The sequence below is a fragment of the Palaemon carinicauda genome, unplaced genomic scaffold, assembly GCF_036898095.1.
Source record: "Palaemon carinicauda isolate YSFRI2023 unplaced genomic scaffold, ASM3689809v2 scaffold334, whole genome shotgun sequence".
NCBI classification, from domain to species: Eukaryota; Metazoa; Arthropoda; class Malacostraca; order Decapoda; family Palaemonidae; genus Palaemon; species Palaemon carinicauda.
In genome coordinates, this window is record NW_027171020.1 from 66,616 (window position 1) to 90,186 (window position 23,571).

The 23,571-nt window shown below is 43.1% G+C and overlaps 1 long non-coding RNA gene across 1 annotated transcript; it reads left to right on the plus strand.

Moving 5' to 3' along the window:
• Window positions 1–23,571, plus strand: LOC137636585 (uncharacterized). The gene is made up of 3 exons (XR_011043158.1): window positions 1–169; window positions 11,780–11,971; window positions 23,532–23,571. It is a non-coding gene; the product is annotated as an uncharacterized lncRNA (long non-coding RNA).

Sequence of the window (23,571 nt, forward strand, 5' to 3'; positions counted from 1 at the left end):
GCAAATATGACGCTTCTAGTAGTGTGCCCATGCCCCACAATCAGTGTTGTTTACAGAGCAACGAGGAAGTTGTTTTGGAGTTACTCTTTGTTTGGTTGTGTTTGTGTGTTTCGCGGTTTGGCAAATTGGCCTTCTTTTGGTGTTCTTTAGGACCATTTGCTTAAATAAGGTATGTATAGCAGGACAATAGGTTACCGCCTTGTTTTTAACTATAATAAAAACCCTATAATCGATTAGAGGCTCCAGGAAATATCTGATGATGGAGTTAGGTCATTTTATAGTTTCCACATTTTCTCCTGCTTCTTTTGTCGTATTCTTTGGATAATTGTAATGTCTAGAGGAATTATATCATATAGACTAAACTGGGTTCATTACATAAGATAAATTGGGTTCGTAAATTGAAATATTTTATTTTGATTATTCGTTACTTCTTTCCTAGTGTATTAACTTGTTTCCTTTCCTCACTAGGCTATTATTCCTCTTGGAGCCCCTTGGGCTTGTAGCATCCTGCCTTTCCAACAAGGGTTGCTTAGCAAGTAATAATGATAATAATAATAATAATAATGATAACCATAATAATAATAATGATAACCATAATAATAGTAATGATAATAATAATGTTAGGAGTGGATACCAGGGTATATGTATCATAGCGGCCACCTGTATGTATTATTATGATTAACTTAGAATACGGCAGTGTAAGGGGTGGTCGCAAGGGGCGTTAGCCCCCCTTTTAGGTAAGTAGGTAAGGACACGGCATGTAGGTTAGGTTAAAAAGTTTAGGTTAGTTGATGTCCATTTTTAATCCACACGGGGGGAACTGGCCGCTGATATGCAAAGGCTCCGATTTTGTGATCGAGGTTGAGGTTGCTCTTGTTCTTTCTTGATTCCAAGCTTATGTCGTATTCTCTGGCAACCATAGTTGCTTGGTAACACAGTGTTGTTTATGTGGTAGTTACTGCTCATGGGTGGTTGACTGAGTTTTGCCGATGTCGGGACTTAGAGAATATCATCGGTCATTTTTAGGAAATCCTTGAGGGGCATAGAGATGTATAATTTTTTTGTTGGCAGGATGTGTTACTAGTTGTCGGAGTTGTTTGTGTATGTGTGGGGGTGTATTGATTTCTTGAATGATGACCTTTGTTCTGCCTGTGATCTACCAGATCTTGTTTACTCTTAAGAATGAAGCATTGTAATTGACGGGGAACTAGATACCGGTCTTTGGTATGTGCGCATAGTTCCTCAGACGCCATTGCGGTCAGACACGGCTAACAGAGGAATAAAGACCACTCCATTACCATACACCTGAAGGATATGTAACCTTGGATCGTTTCTCTGTTCTACGGGAGCCTTTCTCCATAGAATGTTTTTGGAGAAGTAGTTACCAATTGAAATCCTGGTACCTGGTCTGGGTACCACTCCTCTAGTGTTCTTGCAAGTGTTTACGCTAGTCTCTTTTGAGCACTTTCTATCGGGACTCGTCTACCGAACCGACAAGTCTCGGTGATCTCTCTTTTCTACCCTCCTACAGGGGAATCTCGTCAGCATCAAGACAGACTTCTTTCTTGCCTCGATCTGCACAGAGTTAATGCTACTGTTCCTCCACTGCCTTCCAGATTGATAAAGACAAATCCTTCTAAGAATCCCTTTGTCGAGGAGAAGGTTAGTCCTGCACGGCCACCTCCAAGCATTGACACCGATAATTTCCGAAGCTTTACTGGTTAACAACCACCATTCTTCATACCTTCGGGTTAGGTGGCATCACGAACATGGGACGATCTACCTGTTAGTGGCACGATGAGTTATAGTATGCGAAGAAATCTCATCTTCTCCTAGAATCTACTGTATCGGAAGAGGGATGACATGGCTACATGAGTTTTTTCCATCTAAGGGAAGTGATTTACAAAAGGAGCGCACCTGCTTCTCAACCTACTTGGTGAAGAATCAATTGTAATCCTTATATTATTGCTTGGCAGAAAGGCTTCTTAATACAGGTCTTCACCATTTCTCAACCGGCTCATTATTCATCTGAACAAAACTTCTTCTTTTCCCCAGTTCCAGTCTTTTGTCAGTGTTCGAGGACACCTTCCTGGAAATTCTAAATGCTTTCTCCGTACGGCCCATTTTCCTTTTTCGCTTATTACGCTGCAGTCTGTAGACGACATTTGGGAAAGTACAGTATGACCCTGATCTCTCCCAAACAGTTACACTAATGGCAATTGGGCCTGCTGTTTTCTTTCTCCTACATCGAGAAAGTTCCTCAATCTTCTTAGTGAAGGATGTCACTCAGGCCTTGGTACAGGTTTGCAACTAGGACTTGTGTCTGTACTCCTCGTAGAAATCGTTTGGACTCGTGAGCGGTTCCAAGAAGCTCAAGCCGCAGGGAACATTTTGCAAGGTTGCAGGTTTCAAGTGATACCACTCAAACCTGGGTGGCTGGCAGCAGATAGTGTTTTGAGACTGTCCTTTACTGGTCCAGCCTTGACGAAGCAAGTAGGAACCAGCATATTTTTGACAGTGTCACAAGCCATTCTGGAGGTTAAAAAAATCTCCATTACCTTGGTTCAGGATTTTGTGGTCAGGACTTATAACTCGGCTGTTCATCACTTGAAGTCCTCCTTCATCTCTTCCCTCCCTGTCTTCCCGTCTTGAGAAGACACATCTCTTCCTAGAGCAACATTAAGAATAGGAGAAAAGACCCCAGAACTCTGATTCTGTCTGGCTTCATGGGACATTCAGATGTGCTTCTCTGGCTAGCTAGGAGACAAAGTAAAATGAATGCTGTCTGGCAAGGAAGCAAAGGGGTCATCCCGGGTTCGAGCTCACGAAGTCTGATAATTTGGATCTATACCAGCTCTTGGGAAGAACCTGTCAGGAGCACAGTTCTTGAAGGCTAGAGTTGGGTAAGGACAGAACTGTTTCTCCTCATAATCTATGAGATAGACCTACAGGTCCCAGGATGCTAGTACTGTATTCTTTGCCTAGTGGCAATTCATAAACATATCCTGTAGCAAAGCTAGCTCCTTCCCGTAAAAAGAAACATGTCGTATAACATAGCGATGGGAATTTAAGTTTAGACTGAGAGGTAATCGACTGGTTCTTCTACATGTTCTTAATTCCTCTTTCTTGGGGTTCAGCACATGCTTGAGTATGTACTGGATCTTACGCTAGATGTATGGAAGCCACACAATCAAGCAAATTTTCTTACATATAAGTTTTATTTAGAAGTTTCTCTTCCATCCTCCTAGACTAGGGGAAGGATGGCTAAATGTATACAACCCATTATTCACAATGACCATATATCCTGACAACATATTCGTCATACGGATATAAGTTTTCCGTGACCGTCTACTAGCGCCGGATAGTGACCCAGCCTAATATCTGTTGCGTCTTCAGTTTATTAATATTTACCCCAAGGTTTTAAAATGATTCCATTTTCTTTCCTTTCAATAGACATGTGTCTAGTATAGTAATGAAAGAGTAGCCGTTAATGGCAAGAAGCGAAGCATAATGGCTTCTTTGTCATTTAATTTTTCTGTTGACTCGGCAATTGTAAGACTGATCCCTTTCCAGATTATAAGTTTTTGCATTTAATGTGGTGTTCCTTTGGGTTTGTTAGAGTTATGCATGGAGATAGTACAGTACTGCACTCATTCATTTATATCTTATCGCGCCACTCTTGTATTTTATGTATGGCTCTGACATTTACTTCCTGTAGATCCACATCAGAACTTGCAGGTCCCAGTGGGCATTACGGATGTAGTAGATGGTCTGGGGTGATTCACCTCGGGCATTCAGCATTGGTGACATAGCCCTATTTCTGAAGTCCATCTTCTGTTTCCCTAATCATGGGTCTTGCTCTATTTAAGGTGGCCCACTCCTTTCTGTTAAGGGACACTCCAGAAGGTTGGTGTTCACTAGGGTTAGGTAGTGCTCCATGGGTTGAATTACTGTCCCTCTCCTTCCATGTCATCAATCTCTAGGCAGTTGGGTTCAGATGTTCAGGACCCTCCACGGATATCAAGTATTTTCTTGATTTTAGTCGCCATCTAGTACTGTGTTTTTAATAACCATGGTGAGGAGTGCATTTGCAACCGCTATCTTTCACAGTGATCTTTGGGAGCAAAGGATGATTTTCTCCTATTCATTTCTTCAGAGCAAAATTATTTTTAGACTAAAAGTCTGAAATGGTTGATGGTATTTAATTAGAAATTGACTTATTTGTCCAACAAGACCCGTTCAATAGCTTTTGGACAAACTACAGTATAAACATTACAATTTGTGTTTGTGATTTGAATTAGAATTCAAATTTTTCCTGTCTTTAAATGCAATGTTACAAGTTTAGCTATAGAAACGCGCCAAGAATTGGATCTAAATATTATAAAAGCTTTGGCGATTAAGGTTCAGGATATTAGGAGTATACTTACATACAGTATCTTGGTTTTAGCGGAAATGATTCTATGGAAAGAATTTTATTGGCAGTCTAATTGCTAGCATTTTGGTGTTTGCTGAAGATTATCTTGAAGGATCCTGGCTTTCTTATCGTATTGCGGGGCTCTTGATCCTGTATTAGCTGCTAGTAATGCTGTCTTTTAATTTTTTCTATTTCGATTGATTTATAATTTTCCTATTTTTGAATTACTTGAAGTACTGTACCCTTAGATGAACAATCTGGAGTACTGTTTTTAAAGCTGTATTTTAAAATTGTTCGTTTCCATCAATCTAGACCAGTTAAGTCTAGAATTTCATTTGTGTTATACAACGATTTCATTTTAATTTTTGCCCTATTTCTTTCCTTCACTAGTATCCTGCCTGCATCACTGTGGGGGAGTCAGTAGCAATATGAACATCAGGGGAGGTTCATAGAAATAAACATAGTTTTGATGGTAAAATGTGTTATTTCTTTACTGTACAGTACTTGCCTGATGTTCATATACATGCCCACCTTCCTCCCCACTGACTTGTGATGTCACGGCATAAGGAATACAGTACTTTCTCATTTCTCCTAGACGCCAGGTAGGTTTTTCAATCATGTCAGTCGAAATTGATTTAACAAAAGTTTTGTGCCTTCTCCCGGTAAACGAGTTTCACATACAGTATTCCCAAAATATCTATTTTCCTCTTCTGCATCATCATCACTATTTCTTCCTCCTTTTCTCGTAAGGTACTGAGATTAATTGTCGCTATTCTAAGGGATTTACGTTTGTTGTTTTCTTGACCATGTGCGTTTTCGTTCCGAGTCCGGATGTGCCCGGGCATCCGTTGATCAATGGGTCTGTCCTGAAGCAAGTCGTGCGTTTGATTAGTGCCATCCATAAGCCTATAGCTCCAAAAGGTTACTGTATAGAGATTCCAACACCAACCCCGTACAGTCTTATGATAGGTTTAGGCCATTGCACCTTTACAAGGTTACACAGCTCCTTGCCCTAATGTATGTTGACCTTAGGGCCGCAGTACTTTCAACTTAAAAACTGAATAACAAGAGCACTTAGGGGCTTGTGTCTTGCCATTAATTGTTAGTGTGGTTCATTACTTTACTAGATGCATGTGGTCTATTGACAGAAAAGAGAATAGTTTTTTATTTTGTTGGTAAATGATAAACCAAACTTCGGGAAAAGAAACAAGGCAAGTATAGAAATTACCAATTTTATTAATAAAACTCAGTTTTACCTTAACTATAGAAACCTGAATCCTTTTAGTCATACTTAGCCTGAAGGTCAAAAGTTAGAGCTCAGCGGCCTGTCGGATGGGTAGGGCTTCCTCACCACCCGTCAGTAACTACCTCCACCTCATTAAAGTTTTAACAGCCATACCCAGCTTTGCTGAAAGCATGCTATTCCCCATCTGGATTCTGTCATATGCAGAACTACTACAAGAAAGGAATTTCTCCAGAACTTGAAAATTCAGGTTTAGAGGTTACTGAAACCTGCTTTCTGGCGCCCATAGGCTTTCATATTTGGATTACCTCTCGGCTGTCATTTTCACACTCTTGAGTGGTTCTGTCAACACCAACCCCATCTCGTCTCGCCGCCATTGTCGGTCTTGGGGGTTCCCTTGCCATTTTCACACTCTCGGGTGGTTCCGTCATCACCAACCCCATCTCGTCTCGCCGCCATTGTCGGTCTTGGGGGTTCCCTTGCCATTTTCACACTCTCGGGTGGTTCCGTCATCACCAACCCCATCTCGTCTCGCCGCCATTGTCGGTCTTGGGGGTTCCCTTGCCATTTTCACACACTCGGGTGGTTCCGTCATCACCAACCCCATCTCGTCTCGCCGCCATTGTCGGTCTTGGGGGTTCCCTTGCCATTTTCACACTCTCGGGTGGTTCCGTCATCACCAACCCCATCTCGTCTCGCCGCCATTGTCGGTCTTGGGGGTTCCCTTGCCATTTTCACACTCTCGGGTGGTTCCGTCATCACCAACCCCATCTCGTCTCGCCGCCATTGTCGGTCTTGGGGGTTCCCTTGCCATTTTCACACCCTCGGGTGGTTCCGTCATCACCAACCCCATCTCGTCTCGCCGCCATTGTCGGTCTTGGGGGTTCCCTTGCCATTTTCACACACTCGGGTGGTTCCGTCATCACCAACCCCATCTCGTCTCGCCGCCATTGTCGGTCTTGGGGGTTCCCTTGCCATTTTCACACTCTCGGGTGGTTCCGTCATCACCAACCCCATCTCGTCTCGCCGTCATTGTCGGTCTTGGGGGTTCCCTTGCCATTTTCACACTCTCGGGTGGTTCTGTCATCACTAAACCCATCTCATCTCATCGTCATTGTCAGTCTTATGTGTTCCCTTGCCAACCAAGCACGGTCTTCATGCCCTGTTTTATGGAAAATTGCAATTTTTTCACATCGCCCCCTTGCAAATAATTACCGTACATCTCTTCAGACAGGCTGCCAATGCAAGAGCCTCTGCTCCTCCATCATATAAACAAGTTACTGGTGCGGAGTTTTCTTATGGTTTGTTTTATTTTCAGTTTATGGGATTTGGTACATCATAAGTGTAAAACACCTTTTTTTATTTCTCCTGCCTGAACAATTTTCTTTTCCTTCCCTGCACAAATATTCAGTTGAGGTGATCCTGTCACTTTACTCATAACTGGAAGTCCCTTTATCCCCTTTGCTAAAATTGTCAAATGGTCTTGTTTGCCAAGACTTTGATGCTGATGTTCTAATCACTTTGTATCATTGGTGTAACTGTTGTGACTAATATTGTCTTTATGTAGTACAGTAATCATAATTATTTTATAGTTGACGTATGGATATTGGTTGCGCTTTTGATTTCCCTCCACAAATTTATGGACATTGCCCTATGGGAACTTGCTTTGAATGTTAACCTTTTGTGGCAACCAGCCCTTTTGGTTGCTTATGATCATAGCAGTGGTGCTCTTTTGTACTCGGTGTACGTTTATTTTTATAGTTTTGTATAAGCAGATTATTCCTTCTTTACTGCTGTACAGTACTATATGTTAACCCTTTTACCCCCAGGCTATTTGGAAATTTCCAACCCTTATCCCTCAGGGGTTAATTTTTTTCCATCACATTTTGCAGTATATATTTTTTAAATTGCTCTAACAGCCATAATTTTTTTCATAGAGAGGTCAGGTTGGTCTCATTCTCTTGGAAAATGCCCGAAGTTTTTCAAAAAATTATAAAAAATATGCAAATAAAATTTAAATAGCAGTTTTTTACAAGAACGTACCGGTACTTCCATGGGGGTAAAGGGATGAGTTTTGTGAAACGTACCAGTACGTCCTTTGGGGGTAAAAAGGTTAAGATTTGGGGAACTATGAAAAATATAAAGCCAAATGTGAATAGTTCAAATTGAGACAACAGGATGCCAATGTTTCATGTTTCTATTTCCATTGAATGTACTTAACATGGCCATCTTACCTTTGTTGAAGCTTTGCTTATTGGCAGAATATTTCTGGCATATGTACTTCAGCCTTATTGTGTTTTCTTTACTGGTGATGGTGCAAATAATATGAGCACCTTAGTTTGAAGCCCTGGTAGGTAAGATCTATTGTCTCCCTCTAACATTCTCTAAAAATTTTATAGAAATTTCCCTTTTGATATAGCTATCTTATTAGTAGTTTTTTTTTCAATTATCTTTTGGCTCTAACATGGTATGTAAGGAATGCAGTCTTCCAACTACACGGTAATTAGGACCGTTATTTTGGTGTTCTCTTACTGCATATCAAACTAGCAATGCCACCAATGAAATTGTGAATAGGTTCTGTATACACAAAGACCTATAATAGGCAGGAATTCTAACAAAAAATTGCTTTAAAGTGATGATCCCCAATTATACATGAAAACTCATTTACACTCATTGTCAGGAAGGGAAAGTGACATAAAACCGATAATTATGATGATCCTAACTCCTGCTAACTCACAGCAAAATGAAAATGTTAAATACAATTTCCTTGGTCCTTATAAGGCACACATCTATTGTATACACTGTACAGGAATGAGAGTCTGTATCTGAAACGTCGTAAGGTACTGTACGTACAAAACAGCAAGGCCACAAAGACTTAAAAACAGTCCCAACTATTTTACTAATGTAGTCAAGTGAGCAACAACATTAAATATGACTGATTTGAATTTTATTAGGAAAAATTAAACAACTCTTAACTGCAAAACCTTCAGTGAAATCTAGAACCTCCTGATTGGAATTTGATTCAGGGTTGCATTGTCTACCAGTTCATCCAGTTTTTGTTCATCGCTTTGATTATTTTTAGTCATTTTCCTCTGAATCAAATTCCAATCAAGAGTTGCTAGATTTCACTGAAGGATTTGCAGTTAGTGTGGTCTAAATTTTTTCTAATAGAATTCAAACCAGTTACATTTAATGCTGTATCCCACGTGACTGCATAAGCGAGATAGTTGCAACTGTTTTTGAATCTTTGCTGCCTTGCGGTTTTATACGTACAGTACCTTACATTTCAGATACAGGCTCCCATTTCTGTACAGTGTGTATACTATGTGTGCGCCTTATAAGAACCAAGGAAACTTTTTTGACATGTTTTATTTTGCAGTGATTCTATTGCCTGTGATAATTCTCTTGCTATCCTTGGAAACACCCTAAAAACTACATGCCTGTGTTTTGACTGTAGACAGGATGGTACAGCACTTGTGGCCTACCTTTGCCATGGATTATAGACCTCATTTTGAAGGCTGTCTCTCGGGCCTTACTTGTTAAGCTAATTGACCTTGATTTATAATAATTGGCAACAGCATTGAGGTGGTAGATGAGATAAATAACGAATGTTATATCCCAAAAGTGGGAGACTATTTGTTATCTCCGCATTGGTCACACTTGGTTGACACATGAATTTCTGCTAGCTAGCCAACAGCAGCCATATTGCGACAACTGTTACGTATCCTTGACAGTGAGGCATTTGTTGATGAGTGCCCATTTATAGTACTGAAAGAAATAGAAAAATGGTATGTTTGAGAAGGTGAGGATGGCAGGTTCATCCTTGCTAAGATTCTTGGACGTGATGTATCGTAGTTTGCTAGCAGTATTTTTAGATTTATTTCAGAAGCAGGTCTTCTGAAAAATATTTAACTTTTATAATGACATCTTCGCTTTTATGGTTTTAATTGAATATCCTTTTATTCTTTATTTATGACAGATGATATTGGCATCAGTGACCTTAGATGTCAGGAGGCCAGAAAACTTCAAATCAATCAGTCAATCAATTGACTGTGGAACAATAACTTATTTGTACAGTTTCATATTTGTTCTTACCAACCGAGACATTTAGCTTTGACACTCTCTGCTTTTCCAACTAGGATGACATAACATATATTCAAAAGTAACAATGATATACAGCATTTTGACATTGTTACATGAGACTTGTGCACAAGGTGATTTGAAAATAATAATATTTTCTTTAACTTGTGTTAAGTTTCATTCAGGATGTAAAAAGGGACCAGTCAATGTTCTACTGAGTATGAGAGTGAATGGCCCAGATGTATAGGAGTTTGTTTACTATTCTCGCATATTATTCTGAGCTAAGAAACAATAGAATATTAAAGACTTGCCCCCAAAAACACATCTGCTTTGCCTTACCATCCCTGTACAGTGTCAGGGTATGTACATCCCAGAGAAGTTTTCTCTCAATAAATGAATAACCAAAAGATATACAGTACTGTAACAGCCGTATAAGATAGGATTTATATCGTATTATACATCCTGCCATGTCTTTTAATCAGTCTACGTCAGTATCTTCTTGAAAAGGTTTTACGTCAACTCTTCCCTCTATGGTTGTCAGTCTTTTAATTGTTCTCCTTAACTCTTATCAGTTCTAGGTCTTCATCTATCCCCATTTCCATGAGCATACCCTTATGTGCTACAGCTCAGAGTAAAGCTAAATGCGCTTCAGTATATGCCAATAAAAGGCGTTTGCGAATCCATGGATTTTAGGTATAGGACCTTATGGTCAAGATGGCCTATTAAGAAGGACTTTTATGTTGCTTATGACCTGAGATCTATTGATAGCTGAATTATTAGATTGGCTGTGACTACTTATATGTAAACTACCTGAGCTCTTTGTGTAATGTGAAACTCAGAGGTACAGCAGATGTCACCATGATGCCTGTGGTTGCTGGTACGAGGATGACCTCGGTTGTTGATAGATTAACTGGAAACACAATCACATGGCATCAGTGCCTCATATTCATGGCAAAGACCTAATCCAGGAGGAGAATTAAATACAGCTAAGTAGCGTTTACACTCATGGTAGCATAAAACTACAAGGGATGTCTTCTGTGAATTTCAGAGTTCTGTAGTCACTGTTCTGTGACCTGCGAGACCCTCTATAGCTTCATGTCCACTTTGCTTTCTTGTCTCATTGGATGGAGATGGTTTCATGAAAATTAATTGGAGTTTAGTTTAAGGTCACTATTATTAATCAGGTGTTATTAGATTGTAACTTCGGTAACTACAGCTTCCTTCATTAATCTAGAGAAGGAGACTTTCCTGTTCTAGGCTGTATGACATAGATAGCAGTTCAGATCCACCAGGTGATGGTTCCCTTAAATACTAATATCTTTACCTCTTGATTAACTTTGCAATTGTGTCCTTGATGTATTGAAGATTCTGAGCTCTGAAAAGGACATGGATACCCTTCTTTATTTCTTCTTGTGCTTTGTTTTCTGCCTTCAACGTTAACACCAGAATACTGTGATTGGGAAGTAGCCGGTTTTGTCCGCAGATGGTCTGTGGGGCGATGTGGGATGATGTTGGGGAAACAGTGTGGGATATTATTGATGTGAGTATGAGGGCGGGTATGGTGTGGGTGTAACGTGTGATGAAATTGATAATTAAAACCGTTAAGTTTGAAGGAATGCTCTCTCTCTCTCTCTCTCTCTCTCTCTCTCTCTCTCTCTCTCTCTCTCTCTCTCTCTCTCTCTCTCTCTCTCTCTCTCTCTCTTGTGACAGTGTTGGGAAAGACGTAAGTATTCTGGGAGGGTCTGATATGCACCCAGTGAGCCTTTCTGTCTTGATGAAGTGGCCATGACTGTGGAAGTTTACTGCACATGGCTTTCATCCACATAGCAGTTGCGTTTGAATATGGGAGGAATAGATTTTTAATTTACCTAGGAGCCGCCCACTGTTACTAGAAATTGTTTTTTAATGACAAATGCATACACACAACAACACACATATACTGTATTGGCTGTTTGTCCTGTTGAAGAAGTTTTCATATTGAAAATTAGGTTTAAGAAGAAAAAGGTTTATTGCTATTTAACCAACTGCTTTTATCGTTTCAGGTTTTAAATTCTGCTCGTGATAGGCCGTAACAAGGGACAGTAACAAGGCCCCACCAGTGAAAAATAGCTCAGTGAGGAAAAGAAATAAGAAAATAAATAAACTATGAGAAATAGACTCTAGAAGGAACTGTCGAGCTCTAGCGGAACTAGAGCTCCAGTCCAGCAGATTGCCTTAAAGAATCCAGTAATCCAGTAAGTATTTTTGTATTTGTAGGTCCTGTTCATTTTTTGTAATTTTTGTATTTATGAACAGATGGATCTGTTTATCAGGTGTAATTATTATTATTGTTGTTATTGTTATTAATATTATTATTATGATTATTATTACTTGCTAAGTTACAACCCTAGTTGGAAAAGCAGGATGCTATAAGCCCAGGGGCCCCAACCGTGAAAATAGCCCAGTGAGGAAAGTAAACAAGGAAAAATAAAATATTTTAAGAACAGTAACAACATTGAAATAAGTATTTCCTATATAAACTATAAAAAAAACTTTAAGAAAACAAATGGAAGAGTAATTAGACAGAATACTTGTGCCTTGCCACTGAATCGTAGACAATGCTCTTTTACATAGGTCTCTTGCTTCTAGTACGGTATTATTATCATTACTATTAATATTATCATTATTATTATTATTATTGTTATTAGGTACAGACAACCCTAGTTGTTACATGTATAATTGTTCCGTAACTGAAGTACAAACCACACTATTTAATATGGGTAATTACTTTCGGCGTAGCTGAAATGACGAGCCATTAGAATTTTAACGAGGGTTTACTACCCCACCGCTAGTTAGCGGGGTGTAGGGGAGGGTAGCTTGCTACCCCCCTCTCACAGCTGTGCTTGAGCTCACTTTGATCTCGGCTCGGGTGGTAGTTGGACGTGTCTGCTCTCACCCTCGCCTCTCTGACAGCCATTAATGTCTCTGACCGCCCTTGTGGAACATTCATGTCGGCGGTCGAGACTTACCCTTACACCCTTTGCCCTTACTGTAGAGGCCAACGGTGTGATAGTGGTAATAAGTGTAGGGAGTGGTCTACCTCCCAGTGGGAGAGGTTTTCTCGGCAACTTAAGAAGTCTAGGTGGGATATTTCTCCTTTGAAGTTTTCTTTGAAAGGAGAAAATCCCAAGGATTCTTGTTCCGTTGCCCAAACCTCCTCCGAAGCTCACGTTCGATCGGTCTCTTTCGAGAGACCGTCGAGTGGTAGCGTAGACCGTGGTTCTGTTTCCCTATCTCGGGGTTCGAGAGATGGCGTTGCCTTCCCTAGCAAGGCAGCTCCACCTCTTCCCCCGGGGGAGGATTTAAATTTAAATTTAAATGTAACAAATTTATTCCGATTGGGGGCCGCTGTCAAACAATCGCCGACTTTGGCAGAGGTTGATCCTCTGTCTATTGTTGACGTTGTGGTGTCAGAGGTATCCAATGCGGTATCTTCTAATATCTCTGCCTCTTCTCATCCCGCAGTAGCTGAAGGCTTAGTTTCTCCCCTTCCTGCTCAACCTACGAGGGAGAAACTAAGTCCAACAGTCTCTCCTGCCGGAGATTCTCTCCCTCGGGGGAGTTCACTCACAGAGACTCCTCTTCGGAGGACTGCTGAAGGTCAGCTTGCCGATCCAACGGCCCCCAGATGGCGTATACGTCGCAAGGCTCGCCTTCCTCTTTGCCGCAGAGGCCTTCCTTCACCTTATAGGACGGTGAGGAGGCGCTTCTTTGGTTCATCATCGTCGTTGCAGTCCGCCGCACAGGAGCCTCGTCATCAATCACCGACTGTTCCTACTACGACCCTGATTCTCTCTGCGGATCGTTCGCGATCCTCTTCGGTGGAAGGTCGACCTTCCACCCGACAGACCTGCTGACCTGCCGTTGCCGTTCCTGGCAGCTGATGCGCTTTATGCGCCAACAAAACCTGTCTATCATAGTCAGGCACCTGTCCCTTCGGGGCATCAAGGGCGTACGCGCCATCATGCGCGCACTTCCCTTACGCGCCATGCTAAGCATGCGCTCCAACGATCACCTGACCACACTAAGATAGCGCACAGGCGCTCACCTGCTGAAGTTCCTGAGATAGCGCACAGGCGCTCACCTGCTGCTGTTCCTGAGATAGCGCTCACCTGCGCGCCTTCAACCTACTGCGCGCCAATGCTCTCCTACGCGTCAACGCTTGCCAACGCGCCAACGATCTCCTGCGCGCCCATGATTTTCGGATCTGGGTGCGGTAGGGAACTCTAAGACTTCTTCTACTCGTCAGCGCTCGCCAGCGCTCAATTGCACTCATTCACCTGCGCGCGCCCACGCCCATCCGCTACAGCGGCTACACACCGCCAGCCTGACGTGCGCCCACGAGAGGCGCGCCAACAAACACAGGTTCCGACTGCGCGCCCGCGCGCAAGGGATATCTCTCCTGCACGCACCCTACACCATATTCTGGGGCGCGCGATCTCTCGCCTGCACGCCCACGGGCCCTTCATCCTGATCCTGCGCGCCCGCACGAACATTCACCCTCGCGCGCGCGAGCGCACAATAAGCCTCCTGCGCACTCTCCTGGGTCCCCTGCGCACGCTTCTACGTGCCATTGCTCGCCCGTGTGAGCCCTCGCAATCGCGTTCGCGCGCGCATCAGCATTCCCCCGCACGAGACCCCAGGTATTCCCCATCACGCGAGCGCCAGCGCGCTGCCCTGTGCGATCATCAATACCCTCCCGCGCGTGAGGCTGCAGGACAACGCACGGCAAGGTCACCACCGCCACATTCTCCCCGCCACATTCTCCCCCCCCCTTGCAAGCGCAGAACAGCGCGTTCGCCGGTGGGGGGCAAGGTTCCAGAAAGGTCCAGGGGCATTTCTTCTTCCTTTTCTTTACAGGCGAACCCCCCTATGGAAACTCCTCCCAGGGATCGGTCGATCCCTGTCCCTCCAGAGGGAGTGTCTGACAGTGCAGCCGTCAGCCAGCAGCCTTGGTTTGGGGCACTAGTCAGAGTGGTTATGCAGGCCTTCAAGCCTGTTCTCTCTGAATTGGGTCACAAATCCTTGGCTGCGTCTACCCCCCTGAAGAGAAAAAGAGGAGTTTCGGACGCGGTGACTTCTCCGAGGACTAAGCTGTCTCCTCGTAAGCCTTCGAGGCAGGCCCCCCCCCAGACTTTTTTTCCCTCCCTGTCAGACGAGGACTACCCATCCTCAGGGGAGTCACGTGAGGTGAGACTTTCCCCCATCGCACCAATGGGGGAAACCCCACCTCACACTGGAAAGTCTTCTCGGGTAAGGGCAGAGAAGAGCCTACCTCCGTCGTTGTTGGAGTCCTACATCCCTCCCAGGAGGGAGTTGAAGGACTCTAAAACAGTACCGAAATCCTCGACAAGACTTAAAAACGGAGCCAGCCAGTCACTCGGAGAACGTCAGAACGTCCGCGATTTTCCCCAAGAAGAGCCTTTGGGGACATGAGACTTCGCTGCGAGTCCATCCAGAGGAGAGCTACAGGAGTCAGAACATGCATTTTGGCAAGTTCTAACCCTTATGAGGACTTTCATTGGGTTTGCTGACCCAGAGATTCCCCCTCAAGAGGGCAAAAACACGGTCTTGGACCGAGTATTTTGGACTTGAAAACCCTCTAAGGCCAGTGCGGCTCTGCCCTGGTCTCAGGGGGTTAAAGAGTACCAGGGGCAAGATTGCGGTCCAACTCTCTCAGCTAGCCTCCTCCAGCCGATCCAGTGCCGGCAACAAGCTTCTCCCACTTCCTCGCGTACTGCAGAGGGGGTACTTCGAGATCTTAGAGGAGCCTTGTTTAGCTCTTCCCCTTCACCATTCTTTGGAAGAGCTTACCAGGGGAGTCCCTCTTGAGAGAGACTCCAACTGGCAGGTCTCATTCTCAGCGACTGAGATCCTTAATCAGGAGAAGGTTGCGAAGTGTGCTATGCAGGCCACTAAGTGGCTTGACATCTGGTTAGGGACCTTAGGTATTTTGATACGTTCGGAGGATTTCTCCAAAGAACGTACCAGGAAAGCTATGGAGACCTTTTTACTCTCAGGCACTCGTACGATCTAGTTTCTGGCCCACCAAGTCTCGAACTTGTGGGCAAACACCATCTTGAAACGTCGGGATGCGGTGGCTGAGAGGTTCCTTCCGAAGGTCCCTAGCACCGAGATAAGCAGGCTCAGACATTCATCCGTGGAGGGAACGAATCTGTTTCAGCATGCTGCTGAGAGGTGGAGGAAGTCCCACCAAGACTCCCTCCTACATAGGGCTTTGACATCCAAGCCCTATAAGCCTCCAGCACCCCAGCAGCCCTGTCCTACCAAGACCACGAAACCGACAACGGCAGCGAAGACAATGGTGTCTAAGCCCTTTCCTCTCAAGGACAGGAAAGGCAAGAAGTCCTCCAGAGAAGGGAAAAATCCTAGAGGGAGCAGCCGAGGCCACAAACACTAGGATTGGAAGTCCCCTGCATGTCCACCAGAGGGGGGGGCATGCCTACAAAGTTGCGCAGACAGGTGGCAGCGACTCGGGGCCGTTTCCTGGACGATTTCCGTAATCAGTCAAGAATATCGCATCCCGTTCACAACATCTCTACCTCTCCTGACGATGAATCCAGTGTCATCGAGCTCCCTTGCCATGGGATCAGCAAGGGGGCAGACCCTTTGGGCAGAAGTCCAGACTATGTTGAAGAAGGGCGCTCTCCAAGAGGTCCTTGACGGGTCCCTAGGCTTCTTCAGTCGACTCTTTCTTGTAAAGAAGGCGTCTGGAGGCTGGAGACCAGTCATCGACCTCTTGGCTCTAAACAAGTTTGTCAAACAAACTCCATTCAGCATGGAGACCGCAGACACGGTCAGACTTGCAGTGAGACCACAAGACTTCATGTGTACACTGGATCTGAAGGACGCGTACTTCCAGATCCCAGTCCATCTGTCTTCAAGGAAGTACTTAAGATTCAGCCTAGACAACAAGGAGTACCAGTTCAAGGTGCCGTGTTTCGGTCTCTCCACAGCACCACAGGTTTTCACCAGAGTGTTCACCCTAATATCGTCATGGGCACACAGGATCGGCATCCGTCTCCTCCGTTATCTGGACGACTGGCTGATCCTAGCAGACTCAGCGTCATCCCTTCGTCAACACCGAGAGAAACTTCTGGGACTTTGCCAGGGTCTGGGGATCATGGTATTTCTCGAGAAGTCCTCTCTGCTTCCCACTCAAAGACTGGTTTACCTAGGCATGATTATAGCCACCAATCTCCACAAAGCCTTCCCATCAGACGACAGCATAGCAAGGCTGAGGAAGGTCGCAAGCCCTTTTCTCAGACGAGAAGAGCTTCCAGCCCAATCGTGGTTACGTCTCCTCGGTCACCTCTCATCTTTGGCTCGTCTAGTTCCCAGCGGTCGCCTCAGGATGAGATCCCTCCAGTAGCGACTCAAGTCCCGGTGGAATCATGGTTACGATTCCCCGGACGTCATGATCCCTATGGGACCTGCGGAATGGTCAGACGGACCTCCAGTGGTGGGTGACAGACGAGAACCTACGAAGAGGAGTGGATCTTCTCGTCCTCCCCCAGATTTGATGTTGCTTTCGGACGCCTCAAAGAAAGGTTGGGGCGCCCACGTTCTACACCACAGGACCTCAGGCCTGTGGTCAGAATCAGAAAAGTGCCTCCATATATAAATCTTCTAGAGATAAAGGCCGTTTTCTTGGCCCTTCAACAGGTCCAACAATATCTGGCGGGTCGCTTTGTGGTGGTGATGAGTGACAACACAATAGTGGCTTACATCAACAAGCAAGGAGGTACCTTTTCAAAGCAGCTATCCCATCTTGCAGTAGAGATACTGAGATGGACCAAAGTCCACTCGATTCCACTATCGGCACGTTTTATTCCAGGCAAGAGGAATGTGCTCGCCGACAATCTGAGCAGACCGTCTCAGATAGTGAGTACCGAGTGGTCTTTGGATCATCTAGTAGCCAACAAAGTCCTGACTTTGTGGGGTTCCCCGACTGTGGATCTGTTCGCGACAGCGTTGAATTTCAAGCTCCCGCTATACTGCTCCCCAGTCCCGGATCCCAAGGCGCTCTGGCAAGATGCCTTTCAACAACGGTGGGACAACATCGACGTGTACGCATTTCCCCCGTTTTGTCTGACGAGGAGGGTGCTCAACAAGACCAGAATATTGGTCAATATTTCAATGGCCCTCATAGCTCCGCTATGGCGTTAAGCGAAATGGTTTTCGGAACTTCTGCAACTCCTAACGGAACTTCCGAGAGAACTCCCTCCGCGACACGATCTACTCAGACAACCACATGCCAACATCTTCCACAAAGCCGTAGCTCCGCTACGACTTCACGCCTGGAGACTATCCAGCATCTCCTCTCTGAGAGAGGATTTTCGCAACAAGTTGTGATCAGGATGTCTGGACATCTGCGAAAATCATCCGCATCTGTCTACCAGGCAAAGTGGAAAGTCTTCTGTGGTTGGTGTCGTGGAAGGGGTATCTCTCCACTCGATGCCACTATTCCAGCAATAGCAGAGTTCCTTGTGTATATGCGGGAAGAAATGCGCCTTTCAGTCTCGGCGGTGAAAGGCTATCGCTCAGCCTGAAATGTAGCCTTCAGGCTCAAAGGAATGGACATTTCTTCCTCGCTGGATCTTTCCCTACTCATATGAAGTTATGAACTTACCTGCCCTCAGTCGGAAGTGAGACCTCCTCCATGGAACGTGGTTTGAGTTCGCAGGTCTCTTAAGAGACTTCCCTATGAACCATTACGCCAGGCTTCAGATCGCCACCTAACTTGGAAGACGGTGTTCCTACTAGCTTTGGCTTCAGCCAAGCGAGTCAGTGAACTACATGGTCTCTCGTATGACATCGTCCATTCAAGGGGATGGGGGGAGGTAACGTTCAAATTCGTCCCTGAGTTTATTGCTAAGACTCAAAATCCGGGGGTGGCGGACCCTAGGTTTGACTCCTTCCAGATTTCGTGTCTCCGTTCTGTAACAGATGACCCAGACCATCTCCTACTGTGCCCAGTAAGGAGCTTGAGGCTGTATCTCAAAAGAACGGCTGCAGTCCGTCTTCAGGTGCAAGCATTGTTCGTTAGCACTGGGAGGATTAAGAGGAAGGTCACCAAGAACACCATCTTGGCATGGATTCGTAGGGTGATCCATCTGTCCCTGAATCCAGACCCTCCTCCGCCACGTCGCCCTATAGCATATGATGTCAGGGGCGTAGCTACGTCCCTGGCCTTCAAGAAGAATTTTTCAGTGACGCAGGTTCTTCAGGCTGGGGTGTGGAAGCGTCAGACGACCTTCACAGCCCACTACCTGTAAGACGTGACCCATAGGAGGCTTGATACGTTCTCTATCGGCTCTGTGGTGGCTGCACAACAGCTGGTTTAAAACCTCAGGCTCCTTATTGGACAAGTAGCAGAAGGTTGAGGGCATTGTTACCCAGTCTTAGTCTGCATGAATGAAAAGGTTTGTCTGGCCCTTATTCTTTTCTTCATCCTCCCCTCTCTTGGGGAAAGCAGCATCCTGGGTTCTCTGCACAGCTGACCTCAAACCACTGCAGGAAAACCATGTTTCCTTGTGTTCCTAGTATTAAGCTAATACTGTCACGTCCCCATACCCTGACGAGGTGGTATTGGGAGAGTCCTAGCCTAAAGTTTCCATCTAAAGGACTACAGGTCAACTTCCTAGGACGAGTCACACTTTATTATACCTTCACACACAGCTTGCGTAGTCCGCAGTCCTTGCGTAGCAAGGTTCTAGCGAGGTGCAGGGACTCCTTATTGTTTAAGTGCTGACACACTCAAATAATGAGCGCCCGGGGAAAGCCAAAAACCAGTACTGGCCAGGACTTTCCACCCTTCCTAATGGGTGAGTCACCCCTATTAAATAGCGTGGTTTGTATGTCGGTTACGGAACAAATGACAAATTCGTAGATAATTTGTATTTTTTCTAACTATACAAACCTTAGCTATTTAATCAAACTTGCCCGCCAGCCCTATCCCCCTTGAAGTCCTACCTCCAAGCAAAGTGAGCTCAAGCACAGGTGTGTTTGTGAGGGGGTGGGGTAGCAAGCTACCCTCCCTACCCCCCGCTAACTAGCATTGGGGTAGTAAACCCTCGTTAAAATTCTAATGGCTTGTCATACCTGTTTGCAAATTCATTGACAATGGCCAGTACTATTGTTATTATTATTACTTGCTAAGCTACAACCCTAGTTGGAAAAGCAGGATGCTATAAGCCCAAGGGGTCCAGCAGGGAAGGTAGCCCTGAATAAACTACGAGAAGTAATTAACAATTAATATAGAATTTTCAAGAACGTTAATATCAAAATAAATCTTTCAAATATAAACTATAAAAACTTTAAAGAAACAAGAGGAAGAGAAACAAGGTAGAATAGTGAGCTCAAGTGTACCTTCAAGCAAGAGAAATCTAATCCAAGACAGTGAAAGACTATGGTACAGAGGCTGTGGCACTACCCAAGACTAGAGAACAATGTTATGATTTTGGAATGTCCTCATAGAAGATCTGCTTACCATAGCTAAAGAGTCTCTTCTAATCTTACCAAGAGGAAGGTGGCCACTGAATAATTACATTGCAGTAGTTAACCCTTTGAGTGAAGAAGAATTGTTTGGTAATCTCAGTGTTATCAGGTGTATGAAGACAGAGGAAAATATATAAAGAATAGGCCAGATTATTTGGTGTATGTGTAGCCAAAGGGAAAATAAGCCGTAACCAGAGAGAAGGATCTAATGTAGTTGTTCTCCAGTGATCTTTGGCCCTTGACAAATTATTATGCTTTTATTGTAGTCAAAATTAGCATTTTGTTTAATGCAATATAGATCCTATTACTTCACCTTATCATTAATTTTTTCCCAATCTCCATGAAACCAATTTGTTCAAAGAGACATTTATGTGTTTTAACCCAGTCTGGTTTATACCAAGAAGAGACATAAAATTTTACCTAACCTGCCCAAGGGCTCTCCTTACTGAGAAGATTGTCGGCTATTAATGCCAGCTTCTATTTTTTGTATACTGAAGTACGGTCATATATCAGTTCTAATGAATCTTGTGGTTATGGGACCATATAAATTGCTAGCAATGGGGCTTAAAAAGAATACATTTTAAAGGCCAAATAATTCATGTAATTTAGTAGAGGATGAGGATCTAAAGTCTTGCTTTGGTTAATCTTATGGAAGCCACAGTATTAGGAGTGTTCTGTATATCAGTCAATATTGGCTCTGTAGTACAGTATACTTTCTCTAAAGTAAGAGTCAACAAGGATAGAGTACTTAAAACTTAAGTTTAGTCCCCACTTCACAAGAGACTTTTGAACATCTTTTGATAGTAAAAGAAGTCTATTATTGTTAATACTAGTCTATGTTTACCTTTCATTACCTTAGAGACATTTTTGTTAGACACTATGACGGCTATGGAATATGGGTTGTGATAGTTTGGCTTTCATTTTCTTATCATAGAGACCATATTGTATGACTAGGATATTTCGTTTGAACTAGTTATAGTCAGCTTAAAGCATGTAGTGGCTGGAAATTAGTGGTTGCTCTGTGCTCATGACTTTCAGTTGTGTGATATGGACAGGAATTTTGATTAACAGTAATGCTTTAGGTCAGTCTCAATCATCATCATCATCATCATCACAATCTCCTTCGTCTATTGACGCAAAGGGCCACAACTTACAGTAACAAGAACTTTGGGTGTGTAGGAAATGCCCCCCTAAATCTTGATGAAGTCACTTGCAGAAGGGTAATGGATTAGGTTTAAGGTGATAGATAAAAGGTCTTTTTGGCTTCTAATCCTGATGCCTGGCAGGTGATCATACTGGAATTAGTATGGACTGCCAGGGGTCATTTTCCTTAAATAGATATGCACTGCGTATCACATGGAACTGGCTAACCTTTGATGAATCTAGGCAATGAATTCTCTACGGATTTAGTCAGTCTCAATAGCGTTTTCTTTTTTTTTAAACCTATAGAATTCTACAGAAGTCTTTATCTCCATCATCCAAGAGTTTTGTTTTTGATATATGCGATAAATAAGATTTTTATTCATATAATTATAGTGTCTCTGTTCTGCAGTGGTAGAATGCTGAACTGACATTTGAGAATTTTGTCGTATTTGCACTTGTGGCTCACCCAATCCTCCCAGCTTTGAGTGGCTTCTGTACCATGGTCTTCCACTGTCTTGGGTTAGAGTTCTCTTGCTTGAGAGTACACTTGGGCATACTATTCTATCTAATTTCTCTTCCTCTTGTTTTGTTAAAGTTTACAGTATATAGTTTATATAGGAGATATTTATTTTAATGATGTTACTCTTCTTAAAATATTGTATTTTTCCCTTTTTCCTGGGCTATTTTCCCTGTTGGAGCCCCTGGGCTTATAGCATCCTGCTTCTCCAACTAAGGTTGTAGCTTAGCAAGTAATAATGATAATAATAATAGCACAAAGGCAAGAGAGTAAGGAGCAAAGTAAAGTAGACTACTGTACCAAATCTGCGGCCCAGTATGTGCGTTTGTCTACAATTCATGTCGCCCACACCATTTGATGGTATAGAACTGACAATGACTTATGATATACCAATATAATTCTGTATCAGATCTTTAAAACTGTTTTGGTGCCACATTAGCTAATCAATGCAGTCCTGTGAACTTTATATCGTCTACCTGTCCATCTACACTTCATCATGTAGTTTACTTGCTTATCTACAGCTAAGATACAGTTTGTATCAACTACAAAACCTTTTCTACAGGTTAATAACAGCAAACAATGTATTGTACTGTACAAGAAGTGGGTTTTTTCAGCTATCTTATGCTTTATGCATTTCTGATTTGTGCAAACCATTTTTTTCAAGCCCTTTGTGTATAAGTTAGTACTGTGACCCTAAGAAAACCGCATTGTACACTTAACAAGGGAAGATATGCTGTAATGAATTTGTCAATGCTGAAAAAGAATGCCTATTAATATACAAACACAAAATTTAAAAAGAACTTTTAGTAGGACATGATCCAACCTAACCTAACCTAACCTAGTACTGTAGGTCCTGGCTTACATTCTCTTCCAACTCTTCTCTTTTCTCTTTAACTACCTTTTTCCTTGTGCAACTTTTATAATAATTTCATTAGATTGTGTTTTATAAGAATATTAGTAAATGTTTATGATCAGTACAGTTTTTGGAATAAGATGTTGACACTGCCATTATGATATTAAGTCGTTGTTCCCATTTGAATATTATAGTGGAAGATACCTTATTGATTATTAATTTGTATACCCTAAATAATGGTTTAATTTGAATTTGCAAATGTATTATTCAGAAGTTCTAACTTGCCGTGAATGTTTAAATGTTTACATGACTGACATAAGTCACCTTTCATAGTTTATATAAGACAGATCCATTTCAATGTTCTTACTGATCTTGAGACATTTTCTATTCATTATTTATTACTTTTCGTATAGGTTAATTATTTCCTTTCGTCATTGCACAATTTTGTCCTGTTGGAGCCCTTGGGCTTATAACGCCTTGCTTTTCCAACCAGGGTTATAACTTTTCTAGTTATAATTGTAATAATGATAATTATAACAATAACAATATTACTAAAGATTTTAGGTCTTTTGCTTTGTGAAATGCATTATTAACTATAAGATTTGTTAGTTTTTGTTCATATATATTAGTTAAAACTTTATGTTGATTATTTTGTAATTGTTGAAATGGTTTGTATCTAAAGATGGTAGTGCTGTACTGAAAATTTTTTTTATCTTTTCAGGTGTTTTAAGGCCTGGGAGAGCATCATGGCTATAAAAATG